This window comes from Rutidosis leptorrhynchoides, chromosome 11 (assembly GCF_046630445.1).
Source record: "Rutidosis leptorrhynchoides isolate AG116_Rl617_1_P2 chromosome 11, CSIRO_AGI_Rlap_v1, whole genome shotgun sequence".
Taxonomy (NCBI): domain Eukaryota; kingdom Viridiplantae; phylum Streptophyta; class Magnoliopsida; order Asterales; family Asteraceae; genus Rutidosis; species Rutidosis leptorrhynchoides.
Window position 1 is genome coordinate 393,294,009 of NC_092343.1, and position 18,214 is coordinate 393,312,222.

An 18,214-nucleotide genomic window follows, 5' to 3' on the forward strand; every position below is an offset into this window, starting at 1 on the left:
CAAACGAAAGTCTCTTATAAACCAAGACATTCTTGGAACGTTCTTCGAATGTCTTACAAACTGATCTCGCCTTAAATAGTTGTGCCGAGGAATTCTGGCCGACTCTAGACAAGATTTCATCAATCATGTCTCCGGGTAGGTCTCTTAAAATATTGGGTTGTCTATCCATTTTGTGTTTTTAAACTGTAAAATAGACAAGAGTTAGATTCATAAAAAAATACTTATTAATACAAGCAATTTTTACATATATCATAAAGCATACGAACACTATATTACATATATTACACCACACGAATACACCTATCTTATTCCGACTCGCTCGTTTCTTCTTCTTCGGTTTTGGTTCGTTTTGCCAAGTTTCTAGGGATATATGATGTTCCCCTAATACGAGCCGTCATGATCCACATTGGTTTAGAAAAACCTGGTGGTTTAGAGGTTCTCGGGTCATTGTTACAACTTAAGGACTTCGGGGGTTGACGATACATATAAAGTTCATCGGGGTTGGAATTAGATTTCTCTATTTTTATGCCCTTTCCCTTATTATTTTCTTTTGCCTTTTTAAATTCAGTTGGGGTAATTTCTATAACATCATCGGAATTCTCGTCGAAATCCGATTCATCGGAGAATTGGTAATCCTCCCAATATTTTGCTTCCTTGGCGGAAACACCATTGACCATAATTAACCTTGGTCGGTTGGTTGAGGATTTTCTTTTACTTAACCGTTTTATTATTTCCCCCACCGGTTCTATTTCTTCATCCGGTTCCGATTCTTCTTCCGGTTCCGATTCTTCTTCCGGTTCCGACTCTTCTTCCGGTTCCTCTTCGGGAACTTGTGAATCAGTCCACAAATCATTCCAATTTACATTTGACTCTTCATTATTATTAGGTGAGTCAATGGGACTTGTTCTAGAGGTAGACATCTATCACATAATATCAAACGCGTTAAGAGATTAATATATCACATAATATTCACATGTTAAAAATATATAGTTTCCAACAAAATTTGTTAGGCAATCATTTTTCAAGTAAACACGGTCGAAGTCCAGACTCACTAATGCATCCTAACAAACTCGATAAGACACACTAATGCAAAATTCTGGTTCTCTAAGACCAACGCTCTGATACCAACTGAAATGTCCCGTTCTTATTGACTAAAAACGTTCCATATTAATTGATTTCGTTGCGAGGTTTTGACCTCTATATGAGACGTTTTTCAAAGACTGCATTCATTTTTAAAACAAACCATAACCTTTATTTCATAGATAAAGGTTTTAAAAAGCTTTACGTAGATTATCAAATAATGATAATCTAAAATATCCTGTTTACACACGACCATTACATAATGGTTTACAATACAAATATGTTACAACAAAATAAGTTTCTTGAATGCAGTTTTTACACAATATCATACAAGCATGGACTCCAAATCTCGTCCTTATTTAAGTATGCGACAGCGGAAGCTCTTAATAATCACCTGAGAATAAACATGCTTAAAACGTCAACAAAAATGTTGGTGAGTTATAGGTTTAACCTATATATATCAAATCATAATAATAGACCACAAGATTTCATATTTCAATACACATCCCATACATAGAGATAAAAATTATTCATATGGTGAACACCTGGTAACCGACATTAACAAGATGCATATATAAGAATATCCCCATCATTCCGGGACACCCTTCGGATATGATATAAATTTCGAAGTACTAAAGCATCCAGTACTTTGGATGGGGTTTGTTAGGCCCAATAGATCTATCTTTAGGATTCGCGTCAATTAGGGTGTCTGTTCCCTAATTCATAGATTACCAGACTTAATAAAAAGGGGCATATTCGATTTCGATAATTCAACCATAGAATGTAGTTTCACGTACTTGTGTCTATTTTGTAAATCATTTATAAAACCTGCATGTATTCTCATCCCAAAAATATTAGATTTTAAAAGTGGGACTATAACTCACTTTCACAGATTTTTACTTCGTCGGGAAGTAAGACTTGGCCACTGGTTGATTCACGAACCTATAACAATGTATACATATATATCAAAGTATGTTCAAAATATATTTACAACACTTTTAATATATTTTGATGTTTTAAGTTTATTAAGTCAGCTGTCCTCGTTAGTAACCTACAACTAGTTGTCCACAGTTAGATGTACAGAAATAAATCGATAAATATTATCTTGAATCAATCCACGACCCAGTGTATACGTATCTCAGTATTGATCACAACTCAAACTATATATATTTTGGAATCAACCTCAACCCTGTATAGCTAACTCCAACATTCACATATAGAGTGTCTATGGTTGTTCCGAAATATATATAGATGTGTCGACATGATAGGTCGAAACATTGTATACGTGTCTATGGTATCTCAAGATTACATAATATACAATACAAGTTGATTAAGTTATGGTTGGAATAGATTTGTTACCAATTTTCACGTAGCTAAAATGAGAAAAATTATCCAATCTTGTTTTACCCATAACTTCTTCATTTTAAATCCGTTTTGAGTGAATCAAATTGCTATGGTTTCATATTGAACTCTATTTTATGAATCTAAACAGAAAAGTATAGGTTTATAGTCGGAAAAATAAGTTACAAGTCGTTTTTGTAAAGGTAGTCATTTCAGTCGAAAGAACGACGTCTAGATGACCATTTTAGAAAACATACTTCCACTTTGAGTTTAACCATAATTTTTGGATATAGTTTCATGTTCATAATAAAAATCATTTTCCCAGAATAAAAACTTTTAAATCAAAGTTTATCATAGTTTTTAATTAACTAACCCAAAACAGCCCGCGGTGTTACTACGACGGCGTAAATCCGGTTTTACGGTGTTTTTCGTGTTTCCAGGTTTTAAATCATTAAGTTAGCATATCATATCGATATAGAAAATGTGTTTAGTTGATTTTAAAAGTCAAGTTAGAAGGATTAACTTTTATTTGCGAACAAGTTTAGAATTAACTAAACTATGTTCTAGTGATTACAAGTTTAAACCTTCGAATAAGATAGCTTTATATGTATGAATCGAATGATGTTATGAACATCATTACTACCTTAAGTTCCTTGGATAAACCTACTGGAAAAGAGAAAAGTGGATCTAGCTTCAATGGATCCTTGGATGGCTCGAAGTTCTTGAAGCAGAATCATGACACGAAAACAAGTTCAAGTAAGATCATCACTTGAAATAAGATTGTTATAGTTATAGAAATTGAACCAAAGTTTGAATATGATTATTACCTTGTATTAGAATGATAACCTACTGTAAGAAACAAAGATTTCTTGAGGTTGGATGATCACCTTACAAGATTGGAAGTGAGCTAGCAAACTTGAAAGTATTCTTGATTTTATGAAACCAGAACTTTTGGAATTTATGAAGAACACTTAGAACTTGAAGATAGAACTTGAGAGAGATTAATTAGATGAAGAAAATTGAAGAATGAAAGTGTTTGTAGGTGTTTTTGGTCGTTGGTGTATGGATTAGATATAAAGGATATGTAATTTTGTTTTCATGTAAATAAGTCATGAATGATTACTCATATTTTTGTAATTTTATGAGATATTTCATGCTAGTTGCCAAATGATGGTTCCCACATGTGTTAGGTGACTCACATGGGCTGCTAAGAGCTGATCATTGGAGTGTATATACCAATAGTACATACATCTAAAAGCTGTGTATTGTACGAGTACGAATACGGGTGCATACGAGTAGAATTGTTGATGAAACTGAACGAGGATGTAATTGTAAGCATTTTTGTTAAGTAGAAGTATTTTGATAAGTGTCTTGAAGTCTTTCAAAAGTGTATGAATACATATTAAAACACTACATGTATATACATTTTAACTGAGTCGTTAAGTCATCGTTAGTCGTTACATGTAAATGTTGTTTTGAAACCTTTAGGTTAACGATCTTGTTGAATGTTGTTAACCCATTGTTTATTATAACAAATGAGATATTAAATTGTTATATTATCATGATATTATGATATATAATATATCTCAGTATGATGTATATACAGTTAAATGTCGTTACAACGATAATCGTTACATATATGTCTCGTTTCGAAATCATTAAGTTAGTAGTCTTATTTTTACATATGTATTTCATTGTTAATACACTTAATAATATATTTACTTATCATTTAACATAATTAACCAAGTGTATCAATATCTTAATATGATTCATATGTACCTAGTAAGATGTTGTTATAACGATAATCGTTATATATATCGTTTTTGAGTTTCTTAAATTAATAGTCTCATTTTTATGTATATAACTCATTGTTAAAATACCTAATGAGATACATACTTATAATAAAAACATGTTAACTATATATATAACCATATATATGTCATCGTATAGTTTTTACAAGTTTTACGTTCGTGAATCACCGGTCAACTTGGGTGGTCAATTGTCTATATGAAACATATTTCAATTAATCAAGTCTTAACAAGTTTGATTGCTTAACATGTTGGAAACATTTAATCATGTAAATATCAATCTCAATTAATATATATAAACATGGAAAAGTTCGGGTCACTACAAAACAGTCATTGGATTGCTGTTAAAAGTATATTGAAATACCTTAGGAGGACTAAGGATATGTTTCTAATATATGGGTCTGGTGAGGAGGAACTCGCTGTAAAAGGTTACGTGGACGCGAGTTTCCAAACTGATCGAGATGACTCTCGATCACAATCCGGTTATGTCTTCATGTTAAATGGTGGTGCGGTCTCTTGGAAGAGTTCGAAACAGGAGGTTGTTGCGTTATCCACTACAGAGTCAGAGTACATTGCCGCCTCACTGGCAGCTCAGGAAGCTGCATGGATGAATAAATTCATAGACGACTTAGGAGTGGTCCCTTCCATTCAGGACCCTCTTGAGATCTTTTGTGACAACGAGGGTGCGATTGCTCAAATCAAGGAACCTCGTGCTCATCAAAAGACTCGTCACATTGAGCGGAGATTCAACTACATCAGGGATGAGGTTGAAAAGGGAAAGATATGTATTCACAAAGTTCACACAGATCAAAATGTTGCGGATCCACTAACGAAGCTTTTACATGGGCCAAAACATGAAGGACATGTTTGTGCATTGGGGCTTCGATATTCTAGTGATTGGAAATGATCTATTTTATGTATTGTAACGGAACGAATTAGTTCAAACTCATTAATATAATTATGGTATTAATTTAATTATGAGTCATGTTCCAATTTTGCATATTTTATCCATGAATAAACTATTATTCTAAATTCCGTAGTCGATCACATTTGTGGGAACAAGTGTGAGGTTTAGACTATTATGAACTCGGATTGGTATACATTCAGGTTGAATGTGGGGCAAGGTTGCAACCAAGGTTCATAGATATTTGTGGGATACAAATATTGGAAGACCCGCTCTCAAGAATTACTGTATAGAGCCTTTGTGGTTGATCACATGTAATTTTGAGTAAAGGAGAATATCATTGTATCCTCTGACCTGAGATACATATTGGGTTCGGATATTCACCAAATATTGTGCCTTGATTCTTTCCTTTGCTATTCTGAAATATGGTAGTACATAAGGGAGAACTCAGGTATAATGTAAAGTGTATATCTTGAACGTATGTAGTCAAGATGGAATTTGTCCCTCTTATTCGTTGAGAGTCAGATGTCTAAGGCCTGGTAAAGTTAAATCTATAAGAGAGTGATCACTCTGTATCTCTTGGATTTAACATGACATCTAGGACGAAAGGATATAATGAAAAGATTCACCTATTCATATTCGAGATGGGAACTCGAAAGGGATGATGTTATTGAATGGCACATAGTCATAACATATTGGGGGTGATGGACGGTCGTTAGATGGTATCCGTCACTTGCATTAATTTCTTATGTTTCTCGTGCAAGTGGGAGATTGAAGGTATTTCGTATGCTCGAGAGACATATTAAATTAATGTGGCTAACATGTTATGATCCAAGTCGGGTCATACCCAATAACAAGCTTACCGACACCTTATATGTATTTGATCTTAACGATTGGTTCGTTAAATAAATACGCGACACTTGAAATTTAGAAAATCGGTTTTCTAAAATATGATTACTTGAGATAAATTATTTGGATAATTTATAAATATAATTGTTTAAAGGTTTAAATGATTAAGTTGTGTTATATTTTATAAAAGGTTATAAAATGTAGAAGTAACAAAAATATATATATACATGGGTTTATATAAATGTATTGTTTTATAAAACAACTTGAATATTGTAATACCCATGATATGTGCAGAATTTTGGACTCCAAGAAAGAGCTCCCATGCTTGTTTTACTACTTCCTATATACACAACTTCATATGTGCATGTCTTACACTTGAACCAAGTTTTTGACTCACTTTCTCTCAAGTAAAAACTAGTCATTTCAAGCTTGCAAAACAGAAAAATTCTGCTCAAAAATAGCAGCAGGCCGTGGCCTTTTTTGGGTGCTCAAGGGAGTTTTAATTTTTCTTACAAGCTCATATTTAGTGTCATTCAAATCCTAACTAATTACAAAGGTGTTGGGATCATTGCTTGTGGGTATTACACACTTGAGGCTTCAAGTTAGAAGCTCTACTTTCCTTCATCTTCATCATCATCTTGCAACCTTGAAAACAACCCTCAACTAGCTTGAGGAGGTATAATCTTACTTCCTTTAATGTTATATGTAAGCATATATTCAAGACTTGATATTACATGGAATTTAACTAAAAGGCTAAACTTATAAACATGAACTTATCATTTTGCTTCCGCTTGCTTTAACACTACTACAAATTGGTTTTTGTAATCATGTTAACTTTAAGAACATGTTTTATGAACTTGTTGAATTCCATCAAAAGGATCTTTGATGGCTTGAAAGTTCTTGAAGTAGGATCATGACACAAAAACAAGTTCAAGTAAGATTTTTACTCGAATTAAGATAGTTTATTGTTATAGAAATTGAATCCAAGTTTGAATATGAATATTACCTTGAATAAGAAAGATAATCTAATATATATAACAAAGGTTTCTTGATCTTAGATGATTACTTGGAATGGATTAGAAAGCTTGGAAGTAAATTAGTAAACTTGAAGGGATTTTTGAAGTGTTCTTGAAGTGTTCTTCCTATGATGATTATAGCTTGATTCTTGAAGTGATTTTTGATGAAGATGATGATTAACTACTGGAAAAATACGTTCATAATAGTGTGTGTGTGTTGAGAGAGAATTAGAAAGAGAATTGGAAGTGAAATGGAGTGAATGATGAGTGGTAATTGGTGAGTGGTGAGTGGGGTTAAAAGGAGTTCTAGTTAGTTGACTAGCTCATGGTAGAAGTTAAAATTGATTATTCATACATGACATAATCAAGAGTGGAATCCCATACTAGTTCCTATTGGTATATACTCATAGTAAGTACGTTTTGAAGCTGTGTATAATACGGGTAAGAATACGACTAGAATTCTTGATGAAAGAAAAGAATGGAAAAGTAACTGTAACCATTTTCGTTAAGTATGAGTGTTTTGATATATGTCTTGAAGTCTTCCAAAAGTATTTTAATACATCTAAATACACTACATGTATATACATTTTAACTGAGTCGTTAAGTCATCGTTAGTCATTACATGTAAGTGTTGTTTTGAAACCTTTAAGTTAACGATCTCAATTAATGTTGTTAACCCATTGTTTATTATATCTAATGAGATGTTAAATTATTATATTATCATGATATTATGATATATTAATATATCTTAATATGATATATATATACATTTAAATGTCGTTATAACGATAATCGTTACATATATGTCTCGTTTCGAAATCCTTAAGTTAGTAGTCTTGTTTATATGTATATAACTCATTGTTAATATACTTATGGAGATACTTACTTATCATAATCTCATGTTAACCATATGTATATCCATATATATATCGTCATGTCATTTTTACAAGTTTTAACGTTCGTGAATCGCCGGTCAACTTGGGTGGTCAATTGTCTATATGAAACATATTTCAATTAATCAAGTCTTAACAAGTTTGATTGCTTAACATGTTGGAAACATTTAATCATGTAAATATCAATCTCAATTAATATATATAAACATGGAAAAGTTCGGGTCACTACAATAGTCTCATCGGCTTTGGCCAAACACTTCTTTAAATTCGATACATGAAAAACGTCATGAACAGCACTGAGTTCTTGTGTCAATTTCAAACGATAAGCCACGGGTCCAACTATCTCAATGATCTCAAACGGTCCAACAAAACGAGGATTCAACTTTCCTCTCTTACCAAACCGTATCACACCCTTCCAAGGTGACACTTTCAGCATAACACGATCACCGACCTGAAATTTAATATCGTTCCTTCTCTTATTGGCATAGCTCTTTTGCCGACTTCTGGCGGTTCTCAATCTTTCCTTAATTTGTACAATCTTCTCGGTAGTCTCATAAATAATTTCTGGACCTGTGAGTTGAGCATCCCCAATCTCATTTCAACAGACAGGAGACCTACACTTTCTACCATACAGAGCTTCAAACGGTGCGGCTTTAATATTTGCATGATAGCTGTTATTATAAGAAAATTCAGCTAGTGGCAAATATCTATCCCACCCATTACCAAAATTAATAACACATGCTCGTAACATGTCTTCTAACGTTTGAATGGTCCTTTCACTCTGACCGTCCGTCTGCGGATGATAAGCGGTGCTCATATCTAGCTTAGTTCCCAAAGTTTCCTGTAAGGATTGCCAAAACCTCGATACAAATTGACTGTCTCGGTCTGAAATGATACATACAGGAACACCATGCTTAGAAACAATTTCCTTCAAATACTAACGAGTGAGTTTCTCCATCGAATCAGTTTCTTTAATCGACAAGAAATGAGCTGACTTTGTGAGTCGATCTACAATCACCCAAAGGGTATCATATCCACCCACAACTCTTAGTAACTTAGTAATAAAGTCCATCGTAGTACCTTCCCACTTCCATTCGGGAATCTCAGGTTGCACCAAAAGTCCTGACGATTTTTGATGTTCAGCTTTAACCTTAGCACAGGTCACTTAGCCACATATGTAGCCACATCAGCCTTCAAATTAGGCCACCAATACAACTCCTTAAGATCATGATACATCTTTCCTGAACCAGGGTGAAGAGATTACCTAGACTTATGAGCCTCCTCTAGAACAAGTTGTCGCATATCACCAAACTTCGGAACCCAAAGGCATCCCGCAAAATACCGAGTACCATCGGTTCGTACCTCTAACTGTTTACTCAAGCCTTGGACCTTCCCGTTACAAAATTCTCCTCTTTCAAGGCTTCTTGTTGAGCTGCAAGAATCTGCCTTGTGAGGTTTGTTCGAATGGTCATATTTAAGGCCCTAAACCTATGAGGTTCAGTCCTCTCTTTATGACTTAACGTATCAGTCACAACATTGGCCTTCCCCGGATGATACAGAAGTCCGCAATCATAATCATGCAACGTCTCAACCCATCTACGCTGCCTCAAATTTAAGTGTTTCTGATCAAGGATATGTTGAAGACTTTTGTGATCAGTGTACATACACTGTACTTTTGATCACATACTGATAATGTCTCCAAATCTTAAGCGCAAACACAACAGCTCCCAATTCTAAATCACGGGTTGTATAATTCTGTTCATGGATTTTTAACTGACGTGACGCGTATGCAATAACTTTCTTTCGCTGCATCAAAACACATCCCAAGCCCTGACGCGATGCATCACAATAAACAACAAAATCATCATTACCCTTAGGTAGTGATAATATCGGAGCGGTAGTCAACTTCTTCTTCAGAGTTTGAAAAGCAGTCTCTTGTTCATCCTTCCACTCATACTTCTCCCCCTTATGCGTTAAAGCAGTCAGAGGTTTTGATACCCGTGAAAATCTTGAATGAACCTTCTATAATAGCCTGCCAAACCTAGGAACTGACGAATCTGAGTAGGAGTTTTCGGAATTTCCCACTTCTCAATCGCCTCATTCTTAGCAGGATCAATTTGAATTCCCTTCTTACCAACAACGTGTCCAAGGAATTGAACTTCGTTCAACCAGAATGCGCACTTAGAGAACTTAGCGTACAACTCTTCCGTCCTCAACAAATCAAGGACCGACTTCAAATGTTCTTCGTGTTCATGATCACTCTTGGAATAGATAAGAATATCACCGATGAAAACGATGATGAACTTTTCCAGATAAGGACTACACATACGATTAATGAGGGTCATTAACACAGCAGGTGTGTTAGTCAATCCGGAAGGCATAACAAGAAATTCGCAGTGACCATAACGGGTACGGAAAGCGGTTTTCGGAATGTCAGTTTCTTTAGCCCGCAGTTGGTGATAACCAGAACGAAGATCAATCTTAGAATAAACGGACGAACCTTGAGGTTGATCGAACAGATCGTCAATTCTCAGAAGAGGGTAACGGTTCTTAACCGTAAGCTTGTTCAACTATCGATAATCAATACACAATCGAAACGAACCACCTTTCTTCTTAACAAACAAAATAGGAGCTCCCCAAGGGGACGAATTGGGACGAATGAAATATAGTTGCAACCAACAAAGGAAGAAATACACAGAGTAGTCATATCAGTGGTATAGATGTTTAAGACAATTCCTTCAAAGGGGATAACGAGGATCATAGATTTCAAAGTAAATTTTCATTACATTTTCGAAAGGAAGACGTACGAAAGGTGTGATTTTTCAACGAGAGTGAACTTCCTTGTACAATGAGCGGGGAAATCTAGGATTCATCCATATTCTTAAATTTATGTGCGGATGAAAAGAACGCGAATCATGGGTTATAAAGAATGGCCGACTCTAGGTGAGATGTATCTCCAAAAATAATTTCATGCACCTCAAAGTATTGAATCCTAGAATTGATGTTTACGAGGGTGTTGCGGTTGACAGTGAATATTGAGAGTAGAAACTCCTCAAACGGTCTGGTGTAATATATATCCATGATACCTACTATAACAACAGTTGGGGTAGAAACTCACCTAGTGCCTTTTCTACAATAGGGTGACCACCGAGTGTACCACAGAAAAATTGATTTATCGGTCAGCGTTTCGGCCATGTCCAACCATAAGAGGGAAAATTTTATGAGCGTAAAGACTTTCCAACAAATTTTATAAAACTGGCGTCCAAAGTGGTGTAAGAGCTTCTATCTATGAACTTAATGGTAAGTTTCATCCTTAAACGGAGGATGAGAAGAACTGGGATCTAAAGAGTAATGCGAAAATTTGATAAAATCAATCAAAGGAGTTTTGAAAAAGCTTTAAGCGTTTGATGTGACAACATAAACGGAACGAAGTTCTTAGTAAATTTAGAAGTATGTAAAACGTGTACTATTTTATATAAAACAATTTGACTTAGTCAAACAGCTCAATAAATGAGTGGTTTTAAAATAATTTTGAAGGTATGATTTAGTATATACTAGCCAAAATAGGTAAGGGTAAATTTATTCATTTGAATCCATACGTACATATATGATTTTATAAGTTGTATACATGACAAAATATTTCATTACTTCTATTCACCCATAATCCCGTGAGGACCGCCCAATTAAACAAATAGGCAAAACTCCCGATGATAACAGAGTATCTGTATTTCAGAGGTTACAAGTTGAAGTAAGATCGTGGAAGATCGGGTAAAAGACTTGAATCGTCGTGCGGCATTTGACCAACAAATGTTACGAGGTCATGAAAACCAACGAGTTTAATGTTGTTTTGACTATTATCAGGACATAAGTCCTTGGGCCAAAACTGTTCCCGAGCGAAGCTGTTGCTAACAAGCGAGTTATGGAGGATAGAGCATGAGATAGATAATCTGGTTAAAATGAGCTTCTCGTATATCAACAAATAAAATAATGAGTATTTTCCCTACCCATGTAATACTTCAGAATTTCTGAATAAGTAGTGTAAAAATTTTCTTTGACTCACTTTCTATTCCTCATGTCACAATATTGGAACTTCTTTATGGATTACCATAATATAATCACGTTGGCCTGACGTCATTATACTATACTAATTCATAGTTCCATTCCAATAGCACTACATGAGGTCAGGACACGCGATCAGCCTCGAATTTCCACACAATTTCTCTAAAACGTTTTCTTAAACAATGTGCTAAGGATAGCACAAGAGACGAAAACACCAAAAGTAATGAATAAGAGTAACTATGACATAAAAATGTCTTTGAAGTATCCAGAATCTTTAAATGTCAAGAATGACGTTCCCGGTTTGTAACCCAAAGCACAAAGGCACAACGGCACAAAGGCACGTAATATAACAAGAATGTTATATACATAAACATAATAGCTGGCATTGAAATGCCGAGCATTTAGAAGTCAAGAATGACATCTCGCGTAATATAACTCAAACGTTATATACATAACCATAATAGATGACATGAAAATGTCGAGAATTTCCGAAGTCAAGAATGACATCCCTCGGTTTCACTATCCAAGGTGTTCTTATAAAGATAAACTCGCATGAGTCGAAGAATACATTTAAATAGGAATGGGAGTTCCTCCCGGATTCAGAACATTACAGAGATGTATGTATGATAACAAAATACATACCATAATATACAAATAATCACATATAATAATATGCTATAGGTCGGGCTGTAGACTAGACTCACTAATGCACCCTATTGACTCGGGTAACGACATCAATGCAGCCTAATTCCCTACAACCAAGGCTCTGATACCAACTGAAACGACCCGTCAAAGTACACTTGACGACCATCGTTATCTTGGTCCCACAGCTTGATCATAACTCTATATGAATTTGATAAATAACCTTGCATTCTTTATTTAAAAATAATTTCCTATAAAGGAAACCTACCAAAATGTGTAAGTTTAGAAAAACCATACATTATTACTTAACTAAAAGTTGACCAAAACAAGTCAACAACATCCACTATTAAATGTATCAAAATAGAATGCAAGTTAATGTTTAACAAAGCTGCCATCATAAATATGCAAACTCTCTAAGTACAGCGGAAGCAATCAATCATGAACCTGAGAATAAAACATGCGATTAACTGTCAACAAAAATGTTGAGTGAATTATAGGTTTAATATTGCAAACAATATTTAATTTAAACCATAAAAAAAAATTTATGTTTGAAAACATAAAAACTCCTTTTTGGACCACAAAATTATATGCTAGAAAACATATAAAAATATTATTCTATTTTCCGTGAACCACCTGGTAACCACTTAACCATTTATTTACCCTTGTCAAACATAACAAATAATATACACCGAACAAGTGTATCTTCAACTAAATATGAAGTACTAAACATTCCAATTATAAATTGCTAGCGCGACTAGCTCGAAATGGGGTTGTCAAACCTGATAGATCTATACATGTTCACCAGTAGAAACCATTGATTACAATTACCAGATTAGGGAATATTTTTGTTCGACTCACAATGAATAATTTAAATCAACTTTCACTTGTGTCCAATACGTAAATATAAAATGCATGTATTCTCATCCCAAAAGATTTAAAATAGAAAAAATGAGACTATAACTCACCTTAAAGCAAAAGAAGTAATCACACAAAAATGCGAACAGCAAACGAAGTAAAGTGATCAGGAATGATCACAATGCCGACCTATAAATAAAGCAGGTCGATATAAATAACTAACTTAGGTTAAGTCTTAGTATGATAGCTATTGTACATGTTGCAAGTAGACATAGAACAACACTCAACATGCATCGGTTTGATCAGAACAGCGTACGGACACACACTTTCTATTTTTAGAAAGTTTCTATTTTTAGCAGTTTCCATTTTTGGAAAGTTTCTATTTTGGAAAGTTTCTATTTTAGGAAAGTTTCTATTTTTAGAAAGTTTCTATTTTTGAAAAGTTTCTATTTTTGGAAAGTTTCCAAATTTAGAAAGTTTCCATATTTAGAAAGTTTCTATTTTTAGAAAGTTATAAGTTAGGAAAGTTTTCTTAATTAGAAAGTCAACAAAAGTCAACTGAAAGTCAAAGTCAACCGAAAGTCAACTTAAAAGTCAACCTTGGTCAAACATAGTCAACATTAATTTTAAAAGTATAAGTTATATTAATAATATAGGTTATAGTGTTAATTAAAGTCATGTATGTATAATTATGTCATAACATAAGTTTAATTAAATTAAATTGAATTATTAAAGTTAACATAAGTTTAAATGATATAATTAATATAACATAAGTATTTAATTAATTAATTAAATATTAGTCATAATATAAGTATTATTAATTAATAATAGATTTTAAATCATATCATAAGTATTATTAATTAATAATGAATTATTAATCATATCATAAGTTTCTAATTAAAATTATTAAATCATAAGTATTTAATAATTAAATTATAATTAAATAATAACTAAGCCATTAAATAATTAATTAATCCTTATTATAAGTCTTATTATAGTAATCTCATAATATAAGTTTAATACTTACCATAAGTATTTTTCATTAATAATAAAAGTATTATTAATCATAAGTTTAATTAAACGTTTAATTAAATCATAATTAATTAATAAATGATATAATAAATATATATATCATAAGTCTTAAATTAAATAATTACTTTTTATATCATAAGTAATTTATTAATAATGAAATTCATTATTTATATCATAAGTCTTATTTACTGACCATTAGTTTTAATTAAAAGTTCCTAGGTTCATAACTTGAGCCCCGGGAATCAGTTTTCGGCGAGTCTTATATATATCTTTGCCTAACCAACCCACCCGACACATTAGTGTGCTCAATAACACCCTAAGAACAACCACCAAGTTGTGACCTACAGCCATTATTCAACTTGGAGCTTTAATCCGTTCAAAAACATGTTTTAGTCATAACGGGTGATCCGTGGCTCGGATTTCGATGACCAGAACATGAAAGTTCATCCAATCATCAATCCTAACACACTAGTACACCCTAAAGACTCTAAAAGTGGTCACAAAGTCGGACCATACCTATACCAATTCGTTTTTACATTTTGATTTCAATTAAACACTATTTTAATCATATCTAGAGCTCCGGGAATCGAAATAACATGAATCCGGAGTCTAAAATTAATGCCTTGATGAGAGGAACTCATCTAAACACTTTAATTTCACTTTTATATCAGTTAAGTTTACAGAAATGAACAAACAAGCTGCTGTCCCAAAATAATCAAACCGAAAACATATATAATCGAGCATTTCTACGCATACAAACAACAATACAATAACATATAAGCATCATACTATCATAATATCATATAAAAACAGAAAAATAAATGAAAAATTTAAAAGCTATGGTTAGGGTTTTTACCCTAGTCGAGAATCAAGAGATATCAGCGTGTAGAGAAGAACGAGAGGAACACGTTTATGCAATTGATTTGATGATCCAAGCTTGTTTAATGAAGATGATGATGATGTTGGGTGTGGTAGGCGACGGCTCAAGGAGGTAGAAAAGAGGAGAGAATTGTTTGAGAGATAAATTAGGTTTTGGTGAAATGTGATGAAATGGAAAAGTGATTAAGAAAAAAAGAAAACAAAGGGGTATACCCCCTTGTTCGGCCGATTCATGGCATGGGGGTGGGCCCCACCCGCAGGAACGAAACCCGAAACGCGAAAACACGACTACGCGATTGAAAATTCGGAGAGATAATAAATACGCGACGAAAAATATATATAAACACTATATATAAACATATGACATTAAAATATCATATTTAAAATAATTTGGACTCAAAAATCCCCAAAGCTCAACCGTTGGTCTGAAAACAGAAATGATTTGCCGGATAGAAATCCGCGACACGTAGAAACGTACGATTTAAAATTTGAATACGAATATTCATTTAACACATAATAATTAATATATGATTACTAAAATAATAATATAAGTCATGAAAATGACGTGACACGAATAACATTTAACGGTTGTTAAAAAATTAACGATAAAAGATAACGGAAAAAGTAGGGTCGTTACACACACACACACACACACACACATTTTCATGAATTAACTTCTCTAATCGTAGATCTCCATCTCCTATCACAATCAGAACTCCATTCCCTCTCTAAATGTTTCAATTCATCGCGTCTTCGTCTTGCTCCAGCCATAACCTCTCTTCATTACCTACCATTCACCGCCGTACGTATTACGTCGCACCTACGGCCACCAATTACACAGGTTTTGAACAAAGCTAATGATTATGAAAAGGTAGAAAACTCTCAGATTATTCAAGCATTGAAACAATTGTTTAAATCAAACCCTAGTTTCGATGATTATACAGTAGTTGAAGTCGAAATTGATGGAAAAGTATGTTATCAAGGATGCTATTCCGCCGCTACTCAGCCAAAGTCTTCCACCAAATCAACTTCCGCCGATCGATTCTCTTTTTCCATCATTTTTCCAGTCACCGAAAATGTTTATCCTAGAGGGTATGATTATATAATTGTATCCGTTCACTCTTTTTATTATATATTTTAATTAATTTTGTAGAATTCTGGTTGAATAGTTCTTATCAGTTGTATATATATATATACATATATATATATATATATATATATATATATATATATATATATATATATATATATATATATATATACCTTTTTTACAGTTATTTTGTAGCATGTGTTTAATTAGGGTTAATTTAATACTACAAATTCCTTCAGCCTATTTCTGAAATTATATAAAAATATATTTTGTTGTGCTACCTCATTAATAACAAAAGTAACTTAGTCTAATATGAATTTTTACATGGCTTCTCTTTCGACTACATGCTTTGAAAGAGTTCTTTTTTGGTATCCAAGGTTTCCTTCGACACAGGACGTAATCTCTGTAAGTTGAATTTTTATCTGATGAATGATAACTGTTTTTTATGAATGATAATATTTTGATGAATGATAAATTTTTAATTATACATGTTTGATGAATGATAAATGTTGTCTGATGAATGATAATATTGGGGAGAAATTAAACAATCATGTTTAGAGAATACAACAATCATGTTTAGAGAATTGTATAATGAATCATATGCAGAAGGTATTGGTGTATCAGTAGGTAATATATTGTAATATATGTGAAAACATCTAACTTAGATTATTCTTTAGATTTCAAATCCTCTACCTCCCTGGGCCCAATCGAGCCCAATCGAGCCTAGAAGCTACACATCATGATTTTAGAAGGATATTGTAAGATGTGATATCCAAAGCAACACCTAAATTCTGTAGAAGTGAACTGTATTAGTTATAACAATTGCAAGTGTTTTTAATTGTGTCTTTTAAACTCAGTTTGTTGAAGAATCCATGGTAAAGATGGACCATATTTGCCGTAATGCAAAGGTTATGTTGATTTTTGCACGCTCATATGGCCTTAGTGGTTTTGTTCGAACAAGCGTGAAGGTAGGTGTAGATGCTTTCTTATATATTTCAGTTACCATTTAAGACATCATATTTCATGAAGCTCATAATTTTTTCCCAGACGTATTACAAAACTTAACCATATTCATATTGCACAGGAGCATACAGTAATAGCGTCAAAGCCTGATCATTTTCTTGATGATCTCAGACTAAATAACCCTTGGCCTGAACTTAAAAGGTTAATTTTTTTTTTTTTTTTTTGTATATAAATATATATCTTTTGAGCTTTATATATATCAGCAGTTGATTCTTACTGTTGCTCTTAGGTTGACCGAGAACATTGACTTTGATACATCGGATCCTGTAGCCCATAAACATATTCCACACATTTTAATTCTTGTAAAAGATGGCAGACGATTGGGCTAAAGCTCATGGTGGAAGGCTGCCATCAACTAGGGATAACGAGATTTCAAGGTTTATTTATTCTCAATTGCCCTTCAGTTTATTTTATGAGATTAATATATATATATATATATATATATATATATATATATATATATATGGGCACGATCCATGGATAAGCTTAAAAGGAGTACAAACGGGATAAGCAAAATAAATTTTTTTTTTTTTGAATTTTTTTTTTACATTCATAAATCTGCATTAAAATGCACCTCTAATCAATTTTTTTTATAAAAGAAAACGTTCAAAATATTTCAAAAATCGATGATGAATGGTAAAATTAACCATTCATCGGGATAATTTATCATTCATCTTGTTTACGATGAATGATAAAATTAATCAATGCTAAAAAAACCAGATGAATGGTTAAATTAACCATTC

At 33.1% G+C, this 18,214-nt stretch overlaps 1 long non-coding RNA gene across 1 annotated transcript; it reads left to right on the plus strand.

Moving 5' to 3' along the window:
• Window positions 1–17,368: 17,368 nt before the first annotated feature.
• On the plus strand, window positions 17,369–17,758 carry LOC139876690 (uncharacterized). The gene is made up of 3 exons (XR_011768249.1): window positions 17,369–17,416; window positions 17,533–17,612; window positions 17,701–17,758. It is a non-coding gene; the product is annotated as an uncharacterized lncRNA (long non-coding RNA).
• Window positions 17,759–18,214: the final 456 nt, after the last annotated feature.